A 19,347-nucleotide genomic window follows, 5' to 3' on the forward strand; every position below is an offset into this window, starting at 1 on the left:
CCATCTCTTCCCACCTCAAACTCTGCTCGTTTTAAACTGAACTCTTGACCCTGTTCTTTATCTATCTTACTGATGGCACTGGCGTCTGTCTAATCAATGAGGCTACAAAGCAGGATGGCATTTATCATCCCTTCTCCTTCAATTTTTTCATTCCCCTTATCCTAGCATTGTGACTTCCCAATTTCATATCCTAAACATTTCTTTTTTTTTTTCTTTTTTTATTTTTTTATTTTTATTTTTATTTTTTTTAAAGATTTTATTTTTTCCTTTTTCTCCCCAACGCCCCCTGGTACATAGTTGTGTATTCTTTGTTGTGGGTTCTTCTAGTTGTGGCATGTGGGACGCTGCCTCAGCGTGGTCTGATGAGCAGTGCCATGTCCGCGCCCAGGATTCGAACCAACGAAACACTGGGCCGCCTGCAGCGGAGCGCGCGAACTTAACCACTCGGCCACGGGGCCAGCCCCCTAAACATTTCTTATATCATTTTCTTCCTTCCTTCTCTTCCCTCTCTACTGTTCTCATAATCACTCTCCTGAATACTGCTGAAATTTCCAAACAGATATTCTCAGATCCAGTTTTTTGTCTCTTAAAGCCATTATCCCCTTGGCTGCCAAAGGAATCAGCCTCATACACAAATCTGTCCTCATCTCCTTTTTGGATATCATTCTTCAAGGCATCTTCATTGCTTGAAGGACAGATTGTAAGCTTCTTAATGTGAAACTGGTGTCCAGTATTGGGTGACCACTGCTTAATTCTCTGGATTCAGCTTTCACTACTCTACCTCACATTTATATTCCAGAAATATCCAACTGCTTATATTTCTTTGCACATAGCCTAGAGGACTTTTCTCTGTGCGTTGCACTTAAAGTATACTGGATGATACTAGTGTTTGGGCTCTAGAGGTAAAGGGTTTCATTTCAAATCCTGGCTCTACAATACTCACTTATTTATGAAACCTCAGCTTCTTCATCTGTAAACTAGGAATAGTAATATCTATCTCACCATGTTATTTGGAAGCTAAAGGAGATGGTGCTTGTTAAGGTGCAAAGTACAAAGCCTGGAACATAGAAAGTAATACTGTTGTTGTTCTGCCTTCTCTGTCTGTAGTGTCTTTTTATTACTCAAGATTTTCCAAAGAAACAGAACCATTGGGATATACAGATATATAGATATATAGAAAGAGATTTATTAAAAGGCATTGGTTCACTTGATTATGGAGGTGGAGAAGTCCCACTATCTGCTAACTGCAAGTAGGAGAGCTGGTGGTGTAGATCTAGTCCAAAGCCAAAGTCTCGAGAAGCAGAGCAGCCGGTGGTGTAAGCCCCAGTCTGAGCGCGAAGGCCAGAGAACCAGGAGCACTGATTCCAAGGGCAGGAGAAGATGGATGTCCCAACTCAAGTAGAGAGCAAATTCACCCTTCCTCTGCCTTTTTGTTCTATTCATGCCCTCAACAGATTGGGTGATGCCCACTCTCCTTGATGAGAGTGATCTTTGCTTAGACTACTGATTCAAATGTTAATCTCCTCCAGAAACACCTTGACAGACACACCCAGAAAAAATGTTTTATCAGCTATCTGGACATCCCTGAGCCCAGTCAAACTGATACATAAAATTAACCATCACAGCCTTCTTCACCTATCTCTGGTCTGGATTTCCTCCTCCGTGCTCTGATAATACCTGATACATAACTTTATTATTGTGTTTTCACATTTGCTATAGACTGAATGTTTGTGTCTCATCAGCATTTATATATTGAAGACCCTCATCCTGTGGGATGGCATTTGGAGAAGAAGCCTTGGGAGGTAATTAGATTTAGATGAGATTATGAGGGTGGAGCCCCCATGATGAGTTTTTTTAAGAAGAGAAAGAGACCAGAGTCCTCTCTCTTTCCACTATGGAGATACAGCAAGAAGACAGCGGTCTGAAAACCAGGAAAAAGGCCTTCTTCACCAGATTCCGAATCTGCTGGCATCTGGATGGTGGACTTCCTAACCTGCAGAACTGTGAGAAATGAATGTTTATTGTTTAAGCCGCCTGAGCCAAATAAAACAACACTGCGTTAAATCCCCACTTAACTGCAAATAAACTGTTCCTATTCATATATTTAGCCTCCATACATGGTGCATTGCCCAGAACTAAGTGTTCCATGGATGTTTTTGAGTGAATAAGTGAATGAGTGAACACCAGAAATGCTGTCCTGCAGAAGACGAAGGTGATTCATTCTCTGTTGCCACAGATGACGTGAAGTTGAAAAGTGAGAAGACAACTATATTTTTTTTTAAAAGAGCAATCACTGTGCACAAAGAACTAGGAGGAATATGTTATTATCTCTGTCTACAAAAGAAAAAACTCAGGTTTAAGAAAGGCTGAACTAAGTTGTTCACAGTCTCATAGGTAGGAAGTGGAAAGTTGGGGACCTGAGAGCGGATACGTAATGCCTCTATTCAGTGTGTATGAATGGGCCTTCTTTCCTGTGGTACTTCTTAATATGCAAGGGAGGATTTTCATAATAATTAGGATTTATTATTGGCCTTCCTTAGCAAGTCTTCAGGAGAAATTGGAAGACCAATAGGAATTAGTGTTTCCATTTTAATAGACTCTCAACAAGGTACTAAAAACAGCATAAAGAAGGCTATGAGTTTAAATTTAGCGAAGTATTTATCCCAAATTAAGCAAATGTTAGGTAAGTAGGAAGAAAACCCTACATATTAGGGATTTTAATTGGTAGAGCTTTGGCATCAGGTGCTTCGAGAGGTAGTAGACTTGCAGGTAAGCTTTACATTCAAGCACTAGAAGTATTTTTTCTCCAAAAATATTAGCCTTTATCTGATAAATCTTAAAGGGAAAATATCCTCAAGGTAAAATTAAAGTAAAAATAAAATAAGAAAAATGATTATAAAAGGAAGCAAGAATAGCAAGATCAAATAGTTTTGCTGCTTTTAGCTCAACCTCTGATGTAAATATTATACAAGTATTATTTCAAGTTATCAATATTTCCAGAGAGACAGCATAGAAAGTTAGATTTTAATAGGAATAAGCCCTGAGATAAGACAATGTTCATTTTGAAGTCACTTATGGAATAAAGAAGTCAAGAGCTTTCATTGAGTCTTATATTTGGTGGAGGTTTATGCACTTAAGTATATTTTCCCAATAAAATATTACTTTCAGTATCCAATAATGAGTGGCTAAGTGCTACATTAGAAATCTCATCAAAGTCATTTATGCTGCCCAAAGACCAAGAGCCATCCTTGTGCCTTGCTACTCAAAGTGTCACGTGTGGAACAGCAGCAATGGCGTTTCCTGGGAGCTTGTTAGAAATGCATAGACCAGACCCCAGATACACTGAACCAAAATCTGCATTTTAACGAGATCCCGGGTTAGTCGAGCACATTGGAGATGGAAGGGCACTGTTTTAGAGCCCCTGACTCAGTTATGACCTCTACTTTCCTTACTTTCTGTCTAGAAGTTTCTATGTTATATAGGTTTTCCCCACCATTGGCAGATTTCCCCCCTAGTTTTTAAATGAGTTCTTTGGCAAGACAGTGCAGTTGTTTTGAGTTATAATTAAATGTGGTGGGCTCTGGGGATGCTGCATAAGTGACACATAGATCTCTTAGCCTTCTGCTGTTCACCAGTTCACTCTTTTCAAATGCCTGTTTTGAGATCAGATTTGGGGCTGTGTATACATGATGCCAACATAAACTGAAAAGTGAAAAAATGCAACGTAAATTTTCTCTGGTATGGTACATAATGTTAGGTAGCGTCACAGACTCCTTTTGTCTTCAACCTACTAGAGTTTGGGTAAGACTCAATGCCATGAGGAATCACGTCACTGCTCCGGTAAGAAATGTGATCTGCATTATGACTCAGAACTCAGCAGAAAATGGTCCTTCTCACTTTAATCCCTTTGCAGCTTTGAACTGGCTATGCCATCTGTATCAGTCAAATGTCACTGTGTAACAAACACAGCAAACATAATTTATTAGTTCCTGATTCAGTGAGTAAACAATTTGAACTGGACTCAGTTAAGCTATTCTATTTATCTTGCCTGGGTTCACTCAAGCCACTAAAATCAGCCAGTGACTCACACGAGAGTTGATTGATCCTGGATGGCCTCATCTATGTCTCGCTTTTGGTGAGGGTGAATAAGCTACATGTCTTTAACAGGCTAACTCAAGGGGTTTTTTTGTGGCAACTGGGTTCCAAAAATAGTAAGTTTGAATGCACAAGTCCTTTGCAAGCTTCTGCTTTCATCATGCTTGCTAATATCCCATTAGCTAAAACAAGTCACAAGGCCAAGTCCAGATTCAAGGGGTAAAGATATAGATCCTATCACTTGATAAGAGATGCTCTAAAATGCTGTGGCCATTTATTTTCTCCATTTTCCACCTTATCTCTCTATTACAAAAAAATGAATAGGTTGTACAAATTGTATGAATAGTACCTCTTTCTGTGTAAGCATTCTTTTGCTTTCAGAAGAGAAACCCGTGTCAATGAAACTATTATGGGATTGAGATACCATGAGAATTCTAAGATGATGAAATATGGTGAGGGATGGGGGCATGACTTTCTGCTGGATCAGGAAAGGCTACTTTGTTATTTCCTCTGAAAGTCCACTTCCCGCTTTTACTCTGAGAAATCTGTATTTGTGAGGAACTCTATTTTGTTTTGTTTATTTCACTTCTGTTGCAACAATAAAATCTGCACCTGTTCATTCTGGCATTGAGAGCAGCTGTCTGCTCCGCAGCAGTGTTTCCCACCTGGGTGGCTGAGCTGTCTCTCAGTGGCAGACACCTTTGTCAGTGTTGGTGGGAAATGAACATCTTGTCTAATCTGGGTGCTTCCCTTTGGACTTAGTGAAACAGCACAGAACAGGAAGTGTTTGACTCCCAAATTTGTACTGTGAGAAGTTTCCTAAGCCACACACTGGTGAGAACAGTGTCACAGAGGAAGTGGATGGGTCGTGATATGAAGAGGCATTAATAATTGATGCAAATTATGAGGTAGATGGAAGAATATATACCAAGGGACTTTGATTGTGTCACAGTAACCATATGAGCAAAGCCTTTGTAGTTTAGATGATGAACAGTAGCTGATATGTGGGAATAAATGATCATTTTCCTGTGTTGGACTCTGTACCTGAGATACAATACATATTTTTAGGGTTGTTTTTGAGATTTACCCATGTTGTTGTATGTATCAGTAGTTTGTCCCTTGTTATGGCTGAGTATATTCTATTGTATGTGTATCCCACAATTTGTTTTTCCATTTACTTATCAATCAACCTTTGAGCTGTTTCTAGTTCTTGACTGTTATGAATAAAACTGCTGTGAATAATTGTATAGGAGTCTTTGTGTGGATGCAAGTTTTAATTTCTCTCAGCTAAGTACCTAGGAGTAGGGCTGCCAGGTTATATGCGAAATGTATAACTCACATCACAAGAAGCAATTATACTACTTTCCAAAAGGATTGTACAATTTCTCGGACTCACCAGCCAGGTATGAGAGTCCTGCTTGCTCTATTCATTACTAGCATTTGGTATCAGTCTTTTTAGTTCTAGTCATTCTAGAATTAGTATCTCATTGGTTTTAATTTGTATTTTCTTGGTCATTAGCCATATTGAGCTTCTTTTCCTGTAGTTAATGGTCATTTTATATCTTCTTTCAAATATTTTCTGAATTTTTTTATTGAGTTGTCTGTATATTAAGTTGTAAGGGTTCTTTATATATTTGCATACAAATGCTTTACTATTTGTATGTAAATATATGTATATGTGTGTTGACATTATGTATTATCTATTTGCATATATGTGGTGAACCTTTTCTTCCCATCTATGGCTTGCCTTTTTTTTCTTACCTCAATGTCATTTGAAGAGCAGAAATTTTTCACTTTTTGGAACTTAATATATTCTTTCTTTCTAATTCTTAGAAACCTCTAAGAAACCTTTGCCTAATACAAGGTTGAGAAGATTTTCTCCTATATTCTCTTCTAAAGGATTTATAAATTTAACTTTTATGTTTAAATCTATAATACATTTTGAATTAATTTTTGTGTAGAGTGTGAGGGAGGAGTCAAAGTTTTCTTTTTTCATACAGATATTCAGTTTTGACAGCACCATTTGTTGAAAAGACTATACTTTCAGCATTGAAATTTGTTGGCACCTTTGCCAAAACTCAGTTGCCCATGCATGTCGATTTATGCCTAGATTCTCTGTTTTTTTCTCATTGATCTAGCTTTATATCTGTGCAACACTGTTTTGATAACTATAGCCTTGAAATCAGATAGCTTGAGAACTTCTCTTGTTTTCCTTCTTTTTCAGAATTGTGTTGGCTGTTGTGAAGTCCATGAGAGAGCTTGCTAAATTTGCTTATACAATCTAGAAGTTTGTTTTTTAGATTCCTCAGAATTTTCTACAGAGTCAATCATGTTTTCTGTGAATAGATTAACATATGTTTTCCTATCCTAACTTCATGTTTTTAAAAAATTTTTTATTACTTTGTTATACCTTTGGTACAATATTTAATAAAAGTGATGAGAGTGGCTATCTTTGCTTTGTTTCTGTTTTTAGGGGGAAAACATTCAGTCCTTAATCATTAAGTATGATAGTTGTAGTTTTTCTTTAAATACTCTTTAGCAAGTTAAAGAAGTGTCTTTCTAGTCCTAGTTTGCTTGAAATTTTTCTCATGAATGGATGTTGAATTTGAGGTGATTATTTGAATATTCTCTTTAGTTTGTTATAGTAGTGAATTACATTGATTGATTTAAAAATGTTGAACCAACCTTGCATTACTGAGATCAGTTGTACTAGGTAATGAAGTATAATCCTTTTACTAAATTTTGCTGGATTCAATATTTTAATATTCTACTGGATTCGGTTTGCCAACATTTTACTGAAAAATCAATTTGCACTGTTATTTTGAGGTTTTTACCTCTATGTCCCAGAATTTCCTCTTCTTGTAATAACTTTGTCAGGTTTTGTGTTCAAGTTATGCTGACCTTATAAAATGAGTTGGGAATGTTCCTTCTGATTCTGATTTATATAGGAATTGTATAAAATTGATATTATATTTAAAAGATATTTATTAAAAGTTTGCAATAATACCATGTGGACCTGTAATTTAAAATGTTTTATTTTGCATTAAATTTCTTTTAAAATAGATTTAGGGTTATTCAGAATTTGTGTTTCTTCCTGTTATTATTTTGATGTTATGTTTTTTAAGGAATTTGTTCTTTTTATGTAAGTTATTAAATATATTAGCACAAAATTGTTCAAAATGTTCCCCTGTAAATATTTCAGTGTTTGTAGGATCTGTAATGATATCCCTCTTTAGTTACTAATATCATTAATTTGTATTTTCTTTATCGAAAATTATCCTAGCTAGGAGTTTATCCATTTTGTTAATATTTTTAAAGAACTAACTTTTACCTTTAAAATTTTTTTCTGTTTTCTACTTCATTGATTTCTGTTCTTATCTTTATTATTTCCTTCCATTTATTTACTAAGGTCTTATTTTATTTTTCTTAGACTTTTAAAAGTAGAAACTTAGATAAGTGATTTTGCATTGTGTTTTTTCTCCTAATATAGACATTTAAAATTATAAATTTCCCTCTAAGCAATGCTTTTGCTTGCTCTTATAAATTTTGATATGTTATTTTCATTATCATTTATTTCAAAATAATTCTTATTTTGCTTGGAATTTCTTTATTGCATGATGAGTTACTTAAAATGTATTATTTTACTTCCAAATATTTTGTGATTTTGTAGATAACTTATAGGTATTGATTTTTAATTTAATTCTGTTTTCATCAGAGAATATGCTCTATAAGATGTTAATATTTTGGCATTTTTGGGAGATTAATTGTATGACATAGCATATGGTTTATCTTGAACATTCCATGTGAGATTGAAACATATATTTCTCCATTTTTGTGTTTAATGTTTTATAAATATCAATTAAATGAATTTGTTTGATAGTGTTGTTCAAATATTTTATATTTTTACCAATTTTCTGTCTACTTTTTCCATTAAATATTGAGTGTTAAAATTTCCAGCTATGTTTGTGGATTTGTCTGTTTCTCCCGTTAATCCTGTAAAATTTGCTTCATAATTGTAACCGGATCCACATGTATTCTGGATTATTTTGTCTTCTTGATGAATCATTTCTTTTAGTCTCTTATACTATTCTTTACCTTACAATTTACTTCTGGTATTAATAGAGCCAGCATACCAGCTCTCTACTTCTATATATTTATGTCTTGATATTTCAGTTGCATCTCTCATATGGAGCATATAGTCCAGCCTTGCTATTTTATTCAGCCTAACATTTTCCTCATTTTAATTATTCTTGAGTCTGTTCACATTTAATGTAATAATCACTTGCATTGATTTGTTAAAGGGTGGTTGGCTTTGAGTCTGCCATGTTGGTATTTGTTTTTTGCTTGTCTCTTCTGTTTGTTGTTCCTTTGTTTCCCCTTTGCTGACTTCTTTTGGGTTAATCAATTTCTTTTTATGTCTGTTTTATTTTCTTTATTTGCTTCTTGGTTTTCCCCTCATTCTATTATCTGCCCTAGAGCTCAAAATTTGCATTCTTAACTTGTCAAAGACCATCAGAGTCAATCCTATTTACCACTTCACACTTCTTACTTTATACCTGACACTGTACACTTCCTACTTTCTACTGAATGCTTCTCCTTTAAAATAGCATTTTATTTACCCAATACTCTTCATTTTTGCTGTCATAATTATATCTTTTGCTTCTCCATCTGTTACAAAGCCCATTTTACCGATGTTATTCTTTTAACTTTAAACAGTCACCTTTTAAAGAAATTGGAAGAACAAAAACTCCATCTTTTATATTTACTACCTTGTTTGTAATGTCCTATGCTCTTCATTCCTTCCTATAGATTGGATTTTCTTTCTGGTATTATTTCTCATGGTTACTTATGAGAACTCAATAATCATTTGGCCTATAGTGTTCTTTTCTTATAATATCCTCATCTGTTTTTGATATTGGGGTAATCCTGACCTCATAGAATGAGTTACTACATATTCTTTTTGCTTCTATCTTTGGAAAGAAGTTAGAGAATTGGCAAAATTTCTTCCTGAAATGGTAGAATTCAACAGTGACCCCATCTGGGACTGGTGCTTTCTGTTTTAAAAGGCTATTAATTATTGGTTAAATTTATTTAGTGGTTATAGGCCTATTCAGATTGTCTATTTCTTCTTGTTTGAATTTTGGTAGATTGTGTCTTTCAAGGAATAAGTCCATTTTATCTAGGTTAACAACTCTGTAGGCAAAGAGTTGTTCATAGTATTCTTTAATTAAACATTTAATGTCCATGGGATGTGTAGTGATTGCCTCTCTTTCGTTTCTAATATTAATCATTTGTGTCCTGTCTCATTTTTTTCTTAGTTAGCTTGGCTAGAATTATCAATTTTATCGAACTTTTCAAAAACCAGCTTTTGATTTCATTAAATCTATTGATTTTCTGTTTTTGGTTTCCTTGATTTCTGCTCTATTTTTTATTCTTTTCTTCTGCTTACTTTGGGTCTAATTTGCTCTTCTTTTCTAGTTTCCTAAAGTTAAAACTTAAATTATTGATTGTAGATCTTTCTTATTTTGTAATATATGCATTCAATGCTATAAATTTCCCTCCAAGCACTATTTCTGCTGCATCCCACCAATTTTGATAAGTTGTTTTATTTAGTTAAAAATATTTAATTTCTCTCAAGATTTCTATTCTGATCCATTTTTTTTTTTAGAAGTATGTTATTTATTCTTCAAGTATTTTGGAGTTTTCCAGCTATTTTTCTGATATTAATTTCAAATTTAGTTCCACTGTGGTCTCAGAGCAAACGTCATATGATTTCTATTCTTTTATTATTATTTTTTCTTTGTTGAGGTAACACTGTTTATAACATTATATAAATTTCAGGTGTACATCATTATATTTCAATTTCTGTGTAGACTTTATCATGTTCACCACCCAAAGGCTAATTACCATCCATCACTGTACATATGTGCACTATTACACTTTTTACCCTCCTCCCACCACTCTTTCTCTCTGGTAACCACTAATCTAATCCCTGTATCTATGTGTTTGCTTGTGGTGGTGGTTGTTTTAATTTTCCACTTTTGGATTATGAGTGGAATCATATGACATTTGACTTTCTTCATCTGACTTATTTCACTTAGCATAATACCCTCAAGCTCCATCCATGTTGTCACAAATGGTAAGATTTCATCTTTTTTTTAATGGCTGAGTGGTATTCCATTGTGGATATATACCACATCTTCTTTATCCATTCTTCCATTGATGGGCATCTAGGTTGTTTCCAAGTCTTGGCTGTTGTGAATGACGCTGCAATGAAGATAAAGGTGCAAATATTTTTTCGCATTCATGTTTTCATGTTCTTTGGATATATACCCAGACGTGGAAGAGCTGGATAACATGGTAGTTCTATTCTTAATTTTTTGAGGAACTCTGCTGCTGAGACCAGCTAGGCAGGCAGCTGAAGGGGCAGACAGAATTAATAGACAGAACACAATCTATATTATTCAATAGGACAGGTGAGCATCAGCCTCAAGGACTAAGGTGAGGTCCCTCAGATCGCCACGTATTTATTTGAGGGTAAAGAATCACAAGCAATTACAATAGCAGAAACTCATGCCTGGAGGGACACACAGGCCAGAGTCCAAAGGTTCTATTTTTCATCCCTCAAAGCACACCAGCCCATCCCAGCTCATTCCCTTGGGGAGTATCTTAAGGACGATCAGCAAGGTGTGCAGGCAGTGTTCTGTTGCTGCAAGGGCCAGGTATTCCTAAGCCCCTTGCCTTTATGCCCGATAACATATTCCGCTCTGGCCTGAAAGTCCAAAGCACAAGCAATCTTGTATAATGATCATGAGGATCAGCAGATCACATATCCCCCCAGTCACCCATTTGGAATTTATTTTTCCCTAGGCTTAAAGCCTAGCAAGAATGCTGCTGTGATCTCCTGCAGCAGAACTCCACACTGTTTTCCATAGCGACTGTACCAGTTTACATTCCCGTCAACAGTATATGAAGTTTCCCTTTTCTTCACATCCTCTCCAACACTTGTTACTTCTTGTCCTGTTAATTATAGTCATTCTGATGGGTGTGAGGTGATATCTCATTGTAGTTTTGATTTGCATTTCCCTAATAATTAGTGATATTGAACATCTTTTCACGTGCCTTTTTCGCCATCTGTATATCTTCTTAGGGAAAATGTCTGTTCAGATCTTTTGCCCATTTTTCAATTGGGTTGTTTATTTTCTTGTTGTTGAATTGTATCAGTTCTTTGTATGTTTTGGACACATGATTTACAAGTATCTTCGCCCAATTGTTAGGTGGTCTTTTTGTTTTGTTGATGGTTTCCTTTGCTGTGAAAAAGCTTTTTAGTTTGATATTATTACATTTGTTTATTTTTTATTTTGTTTCCCTTGCCTGGTGAGATATAGTCTTCAAAAAGATACTGCTAAGACCAATGTCTAAGAGCATGACGTCTATGTTTTTTTCTAGAAGTTTTGTTGTTTCAGGTCTTACATTCAGATCTTTAATCTATTTTGAGTTAATTTTTGTGTATGATGTAAGATAATGGTCTACTTTCATTCTTTTGCATGTGGCTGTCCTGTTTTCCCAACATTTATTGAAGAGACTTTCCTTTGTCCATTCTATGTTCTTGGCTCCCTTGTCAAAAACTAGCTGTCCGTAGATGTGTGGGTTTATTTCTTGGCTCTCTATTCTTTTCCATTGAGCTGTGTGTCTGTTTTTGTGCCAGCACCATGCTGTTTGGATTACTATAGCTTTGCAGTGTAGTTTGAAATCAGGGAGGGTCATATCTCTAGTTTTGTTCCTTTTATCTCAGTATTTCTATGGCTATTCAGACTCTTTTATTGTTCCATATACATTTTAGGATTCTTTGTTGTGTTTCCATAAAAAATGTCATTGGGATTTTAATAGGGATTCCATTAAATCTGTAGATTGCTTATATAGTAAGGACATTTTAGCTACGTTAATTTTTCCAGTCCATAAGCAAGAAATATCTTCCCATCTCTTTGTGTATTCTTTGATTTCTTTCAACACTTTTTTATACTTTTCAGTGTACTGCATTTTTACCCTTTGGTTAAATTTATTCCTCAGTATTTTATTCTTTTTGTTAAGAATTTTAGTTGTAAATGGGATTGAATTCTTGATTTCTCTTTCTGCTATTTCGTTGTTAGTATATAGAAATGCAAATTATTTTCGTATCTTGATTTTGTACCCTGAAACTTTACTGTATTTATTATTTCTAATAGTTTTTGGTGGACTATTTAGGGTTTTCTATGTATAAAATCATGTCATCTGCAAAAAGTGACAGTTTTACTTCTTCCTTTCCACCTTGCATCCCTTTTCTTTCTTTTTCTTGCCTAACTTCCCTGGCAAGTATTCCAATACTATGTTAAATAAAAGTGGTGAAAGCGGGTGTCCTTTTCTTGTTCCTGTTCTTAGAGGGATGGCTTTCCATTTTTCACCATTAAGTATGATGTTGACTGTGTGTTTGTCATATATGGGCTTTATTATGTTGAAGTACTTTCCTTCTGTACCCACTTTATTCAGAGTTTTTATCATAAATGGATGCAGTATCTTGTCAAATGCTTTCTCTGCATCTATAGAGATGATCCTGTGATTTTTACTCTTTGTTTTGTTAATATGATGTATCACTATAAGTGATTCGTGGATGTTGAACCATCATTGTAACCCTGGAATAAATCTCACTTGATCATGATATACGATCCTATTAATGTATTGTTGTATTTGATTTGCTAGTATTTTCTTGGGGGTTTTGCAATAGTGTTCATCAGTGATATTGGCCTATAATTTTCGTTTTTTGTGTTGTCCTTGTCTGGTTTTGGTATCAGAGTAATGCTGGTCTCATGGAATGAGTTAGGAAGCATTTGCTCCTCTTCAATTTTCTGGGATAGTTTTGAGAATGATAGGGATTAAGTCTTCTTTGAATGTTTGGTAGAATTCGCCAGGGAAGCTGCTTGGTTCTGGACTTTTGTTTTTTGGGATATTGTTAATATTGTTTTGATCTCCTTACTGGTGATCAGTGTATTCAGATTGCCTATTTCTTCTTGATTCAGTTTTGGAAGTTTGTATGATTCTAAGAATTTATCCATTTATTCTAGATTATCCTATTTGTTCGTGTATAGCTTTTCATAATATTCTTATAATCCTTTGTATTTCTGTGGTAATTTCTCCTCTTTCATTTCTGATTTTATTGATTTGAACTTTCTCTCTTTATTTCTTGATCAGTTTAGCTAAAGGTTTGTCAATTTTGTTTAGGTTTTCAAAGAACCAGCTCTTAGTTTCATTGATTTTTCTATTTATTTTAGTTTCTATGTCACTTTCCACTCTGATTTTTATTATTTCCTTCCTTCTACTGATTTGAAGCTTTGTTTGTTCTTCTTTTTCTAATTCCTTTAAGTATACCATTAGATTATTTATTTGAAATTTTTCTTGTTTCTTGAGGTAGACCTGTATTGCTATAAAGTTCTCTCTTAATACTGCTTTTGCTATATTGCGTAAATTTTGGTATGTCATATTTTCATTTTTATTTGTCTCCACATATCTGTATGATTTCTACTTTAGATGGTTTCTATTTGTCTCCAGACCTCTTATGATTTTCATTCTTTTAAATTTGTTAAAATGTGTTTTATGTGAGTTTAAAGTGTGTGTTTATGTGGCACAGAATGTGGTCTGTTTTGGTGAATGTTCCATGTGAGTTTGAGAAGAATGTATATTCTACTGCTATTGGATGAAGTAGTGTATTCATGTCAACTGTATCCAGGTAATTGATGGTGTTGTTGAATTCAACTATATTTTTATTGATTTTCTTCCAGTTAGACCTGTCCATTTCTGATAGAGGATTTTTGAGGTCTCCAACTGTAATAGTGGATTCATCTATTTCTCCATGCAGTTCTATCAGTTTTTGTCTCAAGTATTTTGACACTGTGTTGTTAGGTGCATACACGTTAAAGTTGTTAGAACTTCTTAAAGAATGGACCTCTGATTTGTTATGTAATTCCTCTTTTTATCTTTGGTAGCTTTCCTTGCTCTGAAGTCTGCTCTATCTGAAATTAATATAGCTACTCTCACTTTCTTTTGATTATTGTTAGCATGATGCATCTTTCTCCGTCCATTTACTTTTAATCTATATGTGATTTTATTTTTAAAGTGAGTTTCTTGTAGGTAGCATGTAGTTGGGTCTTGCTTTTTGATCCACTCTGACAATCTTTGTCTTTTAATTGGTGGATGTAGACCATTGACATTCAAAGTAATTATTGATAGAATTGGATTAGTATCTACCATACTTATTACTATTTTCTATTTGTTGCCTTTGCTCTTATTTTTTTCTTCTATTCTTTTTCTTCCTTTTGTGGTTTTAATTGAGGATTTTATGATTCAATTATCTTTCCTTTTTAGCATATAAGTTGTATTTTTTTTTTACTTTCTATTAGTGGTTGCCATAGATTTTGCAATATATATTTACAACTAGTCCAAGTCTACTTTCAAATAACACTACACCATTTCATGGGTAGTGTGAGTACTTTATAATAAAAAAAGATCCTAATTCCTCCCTCCCATCCCTTATATCTTTTACTGTCATTCATTTCACTTATACATAAGGATATCTATATATGTGTGTATGTATATACTCAAATGATTGTTGCTATTATTATTTTGAAAAAACTGTTACCTGTTAATTAAGAATAAGAAAAATATAGTGTTTTCCCCTTCCCTGTTCCTTCTCTGGTGCTCTTCCTTACTTTATGCAGATCTGAGTTTCTGACTTATATCATTTTATTTATTTCTAAAGAACTTCTTTTAACATTTCTTACAAGTCAGTTCAACTGGCAACAAATTGCCCCAGTTCTTATTTACCTGTGAAAGTCTTTACTTCTTCACTTTTGAGGAATAATTTCACAGGGTATAGAGTTCTTGGTTGGTGTTTTTTTTCTCTTAACATTTAAACATTTCAGTTTTCACTCTCTTCTTGCTTCCATGGTTTCTGAGACAAAGTTGGATTTAATTCTTATCTTTGCTCTTCTATAATTAAGGTGTATTTCTTATCTGGCGTCTTTCAGGATTTTTTCCTTATCTTTGATTTTCTGTAGTTTGAATATTATATACCTAGATTCAGCTTTTTTTTTTTGGCATTTATCATGGTTGGGGTTCTCTGAGCTTCCTGAATTTGTAGTTTGGTATCTGACATTAATTTGGAGAAATTCTCAACCATTACTTCTTCAAATTTTTTTCTACTCTTTTCTCTCTCTCTTCCCCTTTGGTGTTGTCATTATATGTTTGGTGCACCTTTTATAGTTGTCCCACAGTCCTTGGATATTCTGTATTATTTGCTTTTTAGTTTCGGTAGTTTCTCTTGTGATATCCTCAAGCTCAGAGTTTCTTTCCTCAGCCATGTACAATCTACTACTGAACCTATTATAGGCATTCTTCATTTCTGTTACAGTGTTTTTGATCTCTAGCATTTCTTTTTGGTTCTTTCTTAAAATTTCCGTCTTTCTGCTAACACTACCCATCTTTTGTTACATGCTGTCTACTTTATCTATTACAGCCCTGAGCATATTAAGCATAATTGCTTTAAATTTTTGGTCTAATAATTCTAATGTCTTTGATATATGAGTCTGGTTCTGATGCTTGCTCTTCAAACTGTGTTTTTGCTTTTTAGTATACCTTGTAATTTTTTCTTGAAAGGTAGGCATGATGTACTGAGTAAAAGAAACTGCTGTAAATAGGCCTTTAGGAATGTGGTGGTGAGGTGTGGGAGAAGGGGGAGCATTCTATAGTTCAATGATTAGGTCTCAGTCTGTTAGTGAGCCTAAGCCTCTGGACTGTGAGCTTCATAAGTGTTTCTCTTTGGTTGTTTACCCTCTTAGGTGGATAAGGATGGCTAGAGTGAGCTGGTTTTGGTTATTTCCCTTTCCCCAGGTCAGTTAGCCTTTTACAATACCCTAGCAGGATCGACTCTGGTTAACTAGTTTCACCATAGGACCAGTCTTGTTAAGAATAAACAGAGTGCTTTGGTGTATTTCAAAATGGTTCTTTTTCCCCCTCTCCCAGCCAGAAGAAGGAGGGTATTTTTGTCTGATATTCACTGTGAGAAACTGGTCAAGCTCCTCTAGGAAAACTCACAAGAATATGAGAGCTCTCTTATGACTGGGTCCCCCTGGAATTTTAATCTCTCATGTTTGTCTACTCTGAGCCTCAAGCAGTTTGTTAATTACTGCTCAGGTTTGTCTACTCCAGAGCTGGTTCCCCCAGAGATTTCACTTGTGGATTTCTACTACATACCAATGAAAATGTAGAATGCTTCATCTAGTGTACCTGAAGTCATTCAACTTGCTCCAAAGCTGCAAACCTTAAAGAAATTCTAATTGTTGAGTTGAATTCTGTCAGGTAAAATACTTTGACTATTTTAAGTGCAAAGAGTTAGAGCATACACCATAATCATAGCTAAATTTTTTCCTCTTAAAACAGAATTTACTGCTATTTTTTTTCCTATGTGTTTTCTTTGGAAGTTTCATGACAACAACTGAAATTAAGATAAACATGGATTAATCTAAAGATTATGGATTTTGCCACTGTTAGACCATGTATATCATATGTCTGAAAGAATATATATATATGTTTTTTCCAATTACAATTTCCATATATATGTATAATTGGAGAAATAATATAATTCAAATAACGTTTGCTGGGAAAGATACTCAGAGTTTTATTCTTATAGAAGGCCAGAACTTCCTTTCAAAGATGTAAGAAATAATTTTTCTTTCTAAACTTTTCATGATCATTATAGGATCTGCATGTAAATATATAATATGTGGAACGTGCTACATATCAGAAGCCAGTATTATAAGTCTTCAGAAGAGTGATCCACAGTATAATTAATCTTGACAAATTGATGACTAATAAATGACATGTTAAGAAATAAAGGCAGTTTATTCCACTTTTGAGAAATAGGAATAGCAATAACGTTTATAAAACTTGGACTATATGATAGGACTTCTAGGAAGAATGTTTTTACAAAAATTATTATATAATCTTATTTTCATCAAAATCCTATAAGATTGATATTAAAATGGATGAGGAAACTGAAATGTACCTTCCATAAGGTTTTACATCTCCTATGTAGTCAAGAAAGAATTTGACTTTAGATCTACTAAGACCCCAAACCTCCATGTTTTGTGAGACAAAGACAGTTAGAAACCATGAAAGATTGTATGATAATTTTAAAAAATTCCCTCAATTATCTTCTGTAATCATAAGAGAACAAACTGGGTGATTTGTCACAGCACTAAGCCAAAATGACCTCCTTCCTTCAGACGTAGCATGTACAATTTAGGGAGAGAACTGTAGGCCCTAGTATTTTAGAATCTTCTAATGTAACTAGTTATATATATGGAAGAATCATGATAATATACCCCAAACCGTATTAATCCTAATAATATTCAGAGTAAAAAAATAAATATACATCATAAAGTAATTCAAAGATTAAGATTATCATATAATTAATTTGATCGCAGTTTGAAGTGATGGGTTGCCCATCTTCTCCCGGTGTCATCTTTAGCAGGTTCGAGCATCCTTCACTGAACTTCCCTGGGCTATGAAGTAGGCCTTTGCTTAAGAATCAGCCTGAAGAAACAAAAATTTACCTCCTTGTATTGCCAGTATTACATTTATCTGTCCAATTTCACCAGGGAAAGTAACTGTAACAAGAGATTGGTTTAGTTCTCAACAAAGAAATCAAAAAGAATTATAGTTGCTGTAGGTTTTTTTTTTTTTTGGCAAGACACCAAAATGTCTTATTTTAGCTTTCACCATGGCGATTAACTTACTCAAAGTTAGTAGTTTGACACGCTTACTTTTTTCCATAGTACCTGAAAGAAGAGTGAACAAAACAGCTCTTCTCTCCGTAATTGCCTTGTAATTACTTTGTAAGCTTTAAGCATTTACATTTCATCAGCCTCAGAAGTTATTATATAATCCTGCAAGTCCTGTACGTTCCACTTGTTTTGTTTCTTTTCTTACAATTTAATCTCAAAACCATGCTCAAAAAAGGAAAAAAAAAGATGATGCATACCATTTTTGCCCACTTTATGAATCATTTCCTCTGTTCATTTTTCTGGTATTAATTTTTCAATGGTTTTCTTTCCCATCAATTTGTTTATAAAGTTAGTAACAAGATAAGGAGAATATTATCTCTCTGAATTTGAAGGGGCAGTATTATGGTATAGTCCAGCTAGATTGATTTTAGCATATAGGTACTCTTGTTGCATGGTCATGATCAGCACTGTGTCAGCCTGGGCCAGGTGCTTCAGTGTGCTACCTGTGCAGTCTTACAGGGCCCCATGCTCGGTTTAATGCTCTACTGCTGCTGCCTTGAAATTCTTAATAATTTTTGAAGGAGGAATCTGCGTTTTTATTTTGCTCTGGACCTCAGAAATTATATAAGCAGTCTCTATACACACACACACACACACACACACACACACACTGTCTTAGTCGGGTTTGGCTGCTGTAACGAATTACTGTAAACTGGGTTGTGTCAACACCCAGCGTTTGTTTCTCACAGTTCTGGTGACGGGAAAGTCCAAGGTAAAGGTGCCGCACATTTGGTGTCTGGTGAAAGCCTTCTTCCTGGTTCGTACATGGCCACCTTCTTGCTGTATCCTCATGTGGTGGAGAGAGAGGCCATCTCTTTAGTGACTCTTTTTATGAGACCACTAATCCCATTCATGAAGGGTGGAGCCCTCAAGACCTAATTACCTCCCAGTTACCTTCACACTGGGGATTAGGGCTGCAACATAAGAATTCTCCTACAACATAAACATTCATTCCATGGCACAACATGCACACTACATGCTATTGTGTTTATGGCATGAGGCTCAACATTGATTAAATTGATTAAAAAAAAACTTGATCTGTGCTGCTCTTATATCTGTGTTGTAGATTGATAAATGAATATTTCAAACAAGTGAATGACTTGCTAACCTACACACCTACTTTTGCTCCAAGAAAGAGGGAAAGTAATAATAAGGAAGGAAGCTGGTTGACTTCATTTGGTTCAACTTACTCATGTATAAGTGAACTCAGTCAATAGTATAAATGAACCTATTGGGCTTTTACATATGGCATTGGCATGAGATACCTTTGATTTTTATTCTAAGTCACCTTGTAAAAAGCCTTCCCATATTAAGAGCCTCCTTCTATGTTCTCATGATAATTCAGTGAATTCAAAAGCTTTGTGTATTTTTAATGAGA

Source organism: Equus asinus, chromosome 20 (genome assembly GCF_041296235.1).
Source record: "Equus asinus isolate D_3611 breed Donkey chromosome 20, EquAss-T2T_v2, whole genome shotgun sequence".
In the NCBI taxonomy this organism is placed as follows: Eukaryota; Metazoa; Chordata; class Mammalia; order Perissodactyla; family Equidae; genus Equus; species Equus asinus.